The sequence below is a fragment of the Sinocyclocheilus rhinocerous genome, unplaced genomic scaffold (genome assembly GCF_001515625.1).
Source record: "Sinocyclocheilus rhinocerous isolate Xijiao unplaced genomic scaffold, SAMN03320098_v1.1 scaffold615, whole genome shotgun sequence".
NCBI lineage: Eukaryota > Metazoa > Chordata > Actinopteri > Cypriniformes > Cyprinidae > Sinocyclocheilus > Sinocyclocheilus rhinocerous.
The window spans coordinates 3264460-3271859 of record NW_015631049.1 but is presented as its reverse complement, the minus strand read 5'-3'; the positions used below and the strand labels follow the sequence as shown (position 1 = coordinate 3271859).

At 36.7% G+C, this 7400-nt stretch overlaps 1 long non-coding RNA gene across 1 annotated transcript in view; it reads left to right on the top strand.

Annotated features, from left to right (window-relative positions):
* The first annotated feature begins 420 nt into the window (after positions 1-420).
* The window catches only part of LOC107741262 (uncharacterized), a 56320-nt gene continuing 49340 nt past the window's right edge, over positions 421-7400 (top strand). Inside the window, exon 1 of the long non-coding RNA XR_001640186.1 lies at positions 421-1083. This is a non-coding gene — a long non-coding RNA (uncharacterized LOC107741262). The remainder of the gene's footprint in view (positions 1084-7400) is intronic.

Below are 7400 nucleotides of genomic sequence, written 5' to 3'. Positions count from 1 at the left end.
TGGATGAACTAAGTGAATAAAATCGCATTGGGATATACCGAGGCAAAGATTGAAAAGAAAGAGAGATTTGAAATTAAAGTATGTTGTTGTAGGGCAATTTGTCAAGTGATTTGTATTGTAATTTTGTAGAATTTATTAGGTCTAACTATAATTTCTTTTGGACCAAACCACAGTAAAGGTTTAATAACCCTATGAATATGTTTGTGAACAGCTCACAAAACATTTTGGCATCTAGGGTATGGAAAAGTTTAGGAGAAAATGTGGTAATTTTTACATTTGACATTTATAAATGTCTGCTAGAGTGAGATTGCATTCTTTTAAAAGAAAATCCGCCTGGTATGATTTAAACTCCGCCTCTCATACATCGATTGCTTTGGTCTTGTCCTGTGCATGTTTTTTTTTAACACACCCAGCGGAGTGGCCGCTTGAAGCGCACTTCAGCTCGCGCTCACTGAACACTCGCTCCCGTATGTGCCTGGAGAGCCTCGCGCAAAGGAGGCGCCGGACGCGCTCAATTCGTGTGGAGACTTTTAAAACCTTCCAGATACGTCGAAAATAAATGGATTCGCTCACTTCGTCGATATAAACGAGATTATCAAGTGCTCAGATCCATGGAATGTTGTTCTGCGGTGTTCTTGCCTGTGAAATCGAGCGGTACTTCTGCTGGGAATCTATTGTTAATGATCTGTCATAGGAGCTTACGCGACTTGGGATTCATATCTGTCGCCTTCACCTTCCCTTTGACTAAAAACCTGATTCTTTTCACCTGAGTGAGGAATGTATGACTCATTGCTGAACAGATATCAGTCTGTCTGATCTGTCGTTGAAAATATCCTCCGCTTCTGACAGCTTTCGCCACCGCAGTCGTTAAAAACGTTCCTCTGAAGATTTATTGTTGGGACAGGTTCGTAATTCTTGTCCGCCTTCGGTCGGTAGAGATCTACGGGAGCTCGGCGAAAGAAATCTGCCTTAGCTTTCATAAGGCATATGCTGGATGTAACGGAATTGCATTGTATTAGACACCTTTCGCAAAATCGGTTCGAGTATTTTTCCCCGATGGAAGCGAATCTAATATAGAATTCGGTAAGATGTTTAATGAATGCTTCTGAAACCTTGTTATGTTTTGCGGGCAATAATTTGATAAACGCAGTGTTTTTTTAATGCTTTTTTTAATAAGAAAAGAGGGGGAAAGACAAATGAAAACCTCACTGCTAGTGTCTGAAGTCTTATGAATAAGGTTTTACTTGAGGTGTTTTTTCCCCCTCAAGCATTGGTATCACAAGCAATTTATTACGTGAAGTCATTGTGTTTTATTCGGTTTAATGCCATTTTTGTGTGTGTATGCACTTTGTTGTGTTTTTATTCAGCACCAAATGATAAGCATTTGAACATCTGAAATCTTTCTTTCACATTTGTCAGTGTCTGGCTTTTTGTATTGAGATTCTTTTTTTCTTTACTTAATTTGTTGCTCTGGCTTTGCATATGGGTCAATGACGTGATGCTTATTTTTGTCTATATCTATTCAATTTTTCAATAATTAATACTTTAAAATGAAAAACACAAAAACGACTTCAATACACATTTTCTATGATATGATATGTTTTCAGTTTCTGAATTAAAATTATTTTTGCCATATTTAGTAGGGTTTTTTTGTAAAAAAAAAATGTCTAGGTGGTGTAACCATCCGAGAATATCTTTATTATTTTTTAAAAAGTCTGAAAAACTTAGTTTGGCATAATCTTTTATTGTTATTTCTTAAAAATAAATAAATAAATAAATATGAAGAAAAAATAATAGGCAGTTATGCAGTTTAAAGTATTAATATTTTAAAATGTTGGTTCGCCAAATCCATGTGCTATTACCAACCTGCAGGAAGCCATTTTGTTGTCATGTGACAAGAAAATTGTAAAATGATAATTGACCCCTTTAAACCCTGACAATTGTTTCAAGGTCATTGAGTTTAATGAAAATATCACATTTGTTCAGGTCAAATAGACTAACTCAGAAATTACATTGTTTTTTACAAGTAATGAAATTGAATTATTATTTCCAATAAATAAATAAATAAAATAAAATACCTTAAAAATGTTGAAAACATTGCTTAAGTTAAGTTGTGTACACAGAGTACTTCAGTAGTTTTTACTTGGTTACACCACTTGATTTTTATAGGCATGAAGTCAGTATTTCTGTTGAAAATGGTATAAGCGTTTGTTTAATGTATGAATCCACAATACAAATATGACATTTCTAATAACTTTTCATCTACTTTTTATTATTCTCCTTTTATTGTCATTGACCCACTGACATTCTTTCTTTCTGTTTATTACACATATGGTGTACATTTGTGAAGCTCTGGCATTGTATATTGAGTTGCATTCATTTCATATTACATAGGATATCTAGACTCTGCCTAATCAGCTGTTCAAGGTTACCCATAAATCCTTTGCATATAAGCTGCGCCTTGAGTGTTTGTGCTTCCTGAGCCTGCCATTTTAATGTCAAAACTACCTATACCAATTGTTATAGCTGGCTACATATGTGGATAGGAATTTTGGACATGGAACCAAATATGAAAGAGCTTGCATTTTAGTTTATTTCAAGTTAAAAGAATGCGTGAAACATCACTGACTTGCATACGGTGATGTAAACAGCTTGCCTCAGGCTGGGTAGAACATAGATCAGAGATTGTGGTGGTTTGTTGTCTGTCTGTATTAGCACTTTGAATGAAATTTGCATAAAGGATTTGCATTGAGACCATTTTAAGATACTCGTCACCACCTTCACAAATCATTTTTATGGCTCGCACTGCATCATTTTACATTGCGGGTGCTTCGTGTGTTGATATATGATAATTATATGTTACTCGCGTTACATAATATTTTATGAATGCACAGTTAATGCAGCAAATTGATTGCCGCATTGCTCAGCTTTATGATGTAAAGCTTTTACACTCAGAAGTTAGAAGTGGATACAGACTACTGTACCTAATTCACATGAGCGTTCCTCCTCTCTGAACTGTCAGGGACTGGGTCAGGTGGCTGTGAGGTCCTAGAATTCACTTGGGTAAGAGCACATATGTTACCTTGGTGGTTGATGAGTGAATATGTAGATTTTTGCCTGAATGATTTATACTCTGATTTCTACTTTCATTACACCATGTAGCAAGTCATTCATAGACTCTTTGCGATATGAAATAACAGTAAGTGAAGCAGAATTATGGTGAGTGTTAAAAGGGCGCCCGTTCACCTTCACCTTCCTCTCCCTCTCCGATAAGTCAAATGTATAATAATTCTTCATTTTTTCCCGTGGCCAGAGGCTAATCTTTAATCTTGTGCAGATGCAGCTCTGGAATTAGCTTGCAAACGCTCCCTCGTTCGGATCTTCAAACCCTCCACTTATCAGGCGCGGAGAGCTGATATGGTGGAGGCCTGGCTCGGCAGTCCTGATAAGAGGGTGAGGAAAAATCTGCCAGCTATTTGTAATATAAGAGTCGAGGCAGATCACAGCCTAGCCTGATATGACAGACCTTCCGGCACGAAGTTAACATCTTGAGTCATCTTAGTCCGTGGAGAAATAAATGGAGTTTTGTAAGAGTAAGACGTGATAAAGGTAGACAAGCGCGGAGCAGGAAAGGGAAATGTGTGTTTGTGCCTAATCTCCATAGTGACTTGATTTATTCGACTGTAAAGTGGATTCATTAATGTTGGTGATAAGGGCGGTTTTTTTTCTTTCTTGAATGTTAATGTTGTCAAGGGTGTTACTGTGTACATTAGCTATCATATTAGATAAACTATCGTGAATTTTAATAATGTATTATTCCGATAAGGATATGAAATACTTTTTTAAAATTATTATTATTATACTATTTCTCTAGAAATATAGCAATATTTCTGTGATCATTTTGAAATCTTCAATCGACCCACTAGAAATTGCTTAGAAACTTGTTTTGCTAAGATTTTGCTGTTAGTTGTGACTTTAGATGCCAGGCAAACACAATTTATTTTGCAGTATTTTTATATCTAGCTTGTTCAAATTGGAGAAATAATTGCTTATAAATTTTTTTATTTATTTTATTTTATTATTTGCTTATTTTTTTCTCTAGCAATAGGTTATTTTTCTGTGAGGCTATATTCTTTTTTTTTTTTTTCTTTTTTTTATAGAATGTGACCTTTCCTATGTGTAAAATGCGTTGAGTTTTGAGATCGCCAGACAATGGACTGCCATAACAATATAGCCCATTTTTCACCTTTTTTCTCTTTTCCCCCACATCTCATCACTTTACTCTTGGTAAAGCCATCTAAGCTTTGTAATGTCCCATCCTCTTTTTTTTTTCTGCTAAATGTCAAACGCTCACACAAGCACACAACAGCAACATGCCAAGGCCTTTTAAATACCTCCAGGTATTGCTGAAGTCATAGGTCAGTGACTCACTGGCTGGGTGAGCTGGATTTCAAGCTGGCTGCACACAGCGGATGCAGCTGAACGGGGCCCGGTGCACACGACACACTGTGTTTCTCTTCCACGGAGACGCTAAAGCTGGATGTCAGGGAGTTATCCTCTCTGCTTGGGTCACGCTGACCGGCTGTGCTGCTGCTGTTGTTTTGTCATAGCCTTGCAGATTAACCACAGCCACTACACTTCAAACACGGAGGCAGGCGGATGAATAATTCCGAGACCCCGCTCTTTAATCTTGTGTGATCCCGTTCCAATTAGCCATTGTGTACGGGTGCATAGAGCCTTGCTTTTTTGTGCAATAAAAGAATGGCACACCAAAGGCGTCCTGTCTCTTTTGTGCAGGGTGTCTCATTCTCTACCTTCAATGTGTTTCATGTGGAGTGTATGTTGAGTGTAGGTGGGTCCATGTGAATGTGAAGGTGGGTCTATTTGCAGGCCTGATAGAGTTTCTAGATTCTTGAGTGAGTATTGAGATTTAGACTGACTCTAGAACAAATTAAGTTTTTATTTGTCCCAAATGTGGCCTTTTCCTGCATTCCTCAGCGCTGTGCTTTCCGGTCAGGCACTTGTGTGTCTTTTGTCACCTTTATAGCTCATAATTAAATGTGCCTGCCTTGTGTGATGTGGGAAATTATGGAAGCTCACAACCCAGACATGCTATTTACCAGCTGTTCTTTCTCTCTAATAATAGAGGAAAGAGACTGAAGTGTAACAGTCCACGCCACCTGAGAGAAGTGCCAAGAAGTCTAAATTCACAGTTACTCTTTGAGAAATTAATTGCTGGAGCTACTTAAAACTCTTAAAACTAAAAGATTTGTATTGGTTTTGATGGTTCCATGAAGAACCTTTAGCATCCATGGGACCTTTTCATTGGACAAAAGGTTCTATAGATTATTAAAATGTTTTTTCCACAAAAAAATTTTTCATTTTAAGAACTGTTTACTGAAAGGTTCTTTTGAGGATTCAGCTATTGCATCGCTATTAAAACCCCCTCGGTACATTTATTTATAAGAGTGAAGGTGCTGTTTTTTTTTTTTACTTATCTCAGACCTTTAGGATGTTAATAGTGTAGTTAAGTACACCTAGCAATAATGTAACTTGTGAATTTTGATTAAGCTGACATGAAAATGCCACCTAGGAACTGCTTACTAACAAAACCCATTTTAATATTTTTGCCATTGTGTCAGTAATTAAGGTTTTGGTGTTTGTTGTGACTTTTAGATCCCAAGCAAACAACTGAACTGTATTTTGCAATTTTTATATCTAAGGCTCTTCTGGTTTAAATGTGGCTGATAAAGTAGACTGAAACAAAGTCCTTTATATGAAAGTGTTCCAGGACGTTTTGTGAAAAATGGCACTCTCTTAGCTGGAGGTCTCTGTGGCTTTTACAGATGCTAAATCAGATGTGCAGTGATTGTTTCAGATTTACCGACTTCCCTTCTTTTCAGGGCATCTGCGCTCTACCATTCACTGCTCTCATATTTCCTTTTAAGCCCTTTCACTGGCACTGGATTAAATCCTTGGTTAATCTGGTCCCTTAGCCGCTTTCTCTCCTTTCTAAGCAGATTTGCACAGGGAGGTTTCATTAGGTGTTTTTCTTTTCTTCCTGGGATGTGTAAAATATATGGCGGGTGTCTGCCAGGGCAAGGAGAGTAAGAAATGAGAGATGAATGAAGATGAAGACAGAAGACGCAGAAGAGAGGGAAAGAAGAGAAGGTTGAAGATGGCGAAAGGGCAAAGAGAACGCGAAAAGCAGAAGGGGAGGGCGAACGAAAGATGGCCAACATTAAAACCATAAGGCCTCTTTGTTAGTGTGGGGCTGACAAGCTGCCGTTCACATTAGGGTAATTAACACCGCCACAGATTGCACAACAGCTGTGCAGTTTAGCACTGTGGCAACATCAGAGAGCTGAGAGAGAGCCTGTGCACACAGTGGCCTGTGCAGGGATAGTTAGACTACCACTATTTAGATAGGTGCTCAAACCACGCTCCGTAGTACGTGACGTCCGCCAAGCTCTGTGTGCAGAAAAGCTTGGCTCGGAAAGCTGCTAGCTATTTGCGTAATAGGTGTTGCTGCCTATAAATTTTACTTTACGAAGTTTAGTAGCCATCTAGTCTACATTGTAGATAATACTCTGAGCTACACTCTTAAAAATAAAGGTTCTTTAATGCATCTCACGGTGATTCAAAACCAGGAAATATCAGGGAATTTTAGGCATGGAAATGAATACAATTGTAGAAATCATTTAGACAGACTTTTTTCTCTATTCATGCTTGATCTGTTCTTGAATATTGAATTTACAGATAAATGGCGCCATCTGGTAAGTCTTTAAAAATAACACCCAACAATGCCATTGTTTACAGGTAATGTTATAATATTTTAATTATTGTAATATTTTAGTTGTATTTAATGTATTTTAATGTGTTGCTATTATGCAATGCTGTAATAGTTTTGTACTGATCAAATTGAGAGGTTATTAATGAAGGTATTATTATATTGTATTGGATTAAGGTAATATTGTAATAGAAATAAAACAATTAAAAATTGGTTAGGCATTTTGGTTTTCCAGTACTTAAAATACAAACAAAAATAATCAGTATTGATAGTGTCATAAAAACAATATTGATAGATTTCTAGCAAATTAAGAGTTGTTTGTGTTTTTTTTTCTACCCCGCTGAGAAATTTTTCTACCATTTTTTTTTTTACCTTTTTATTTAGTTTTTAAGTTGTTTTTATGAATCTTTAGACTTTTTGAAGTTATTTTGGATTGTTCAGATCAGTATGTTGGTTTCTGGTTTTTGAGAGAACTAGAGAAGAAACAGATCTTTTTATCATCAAAATATTGTAACTTTTATTTTTAAGACTGTACAGAATAAAACTATATTAAGAAATTGATACCGTGTGCTGTTTAGAGAAACACAGCATAAGTTTGCCCTTGAAGAAC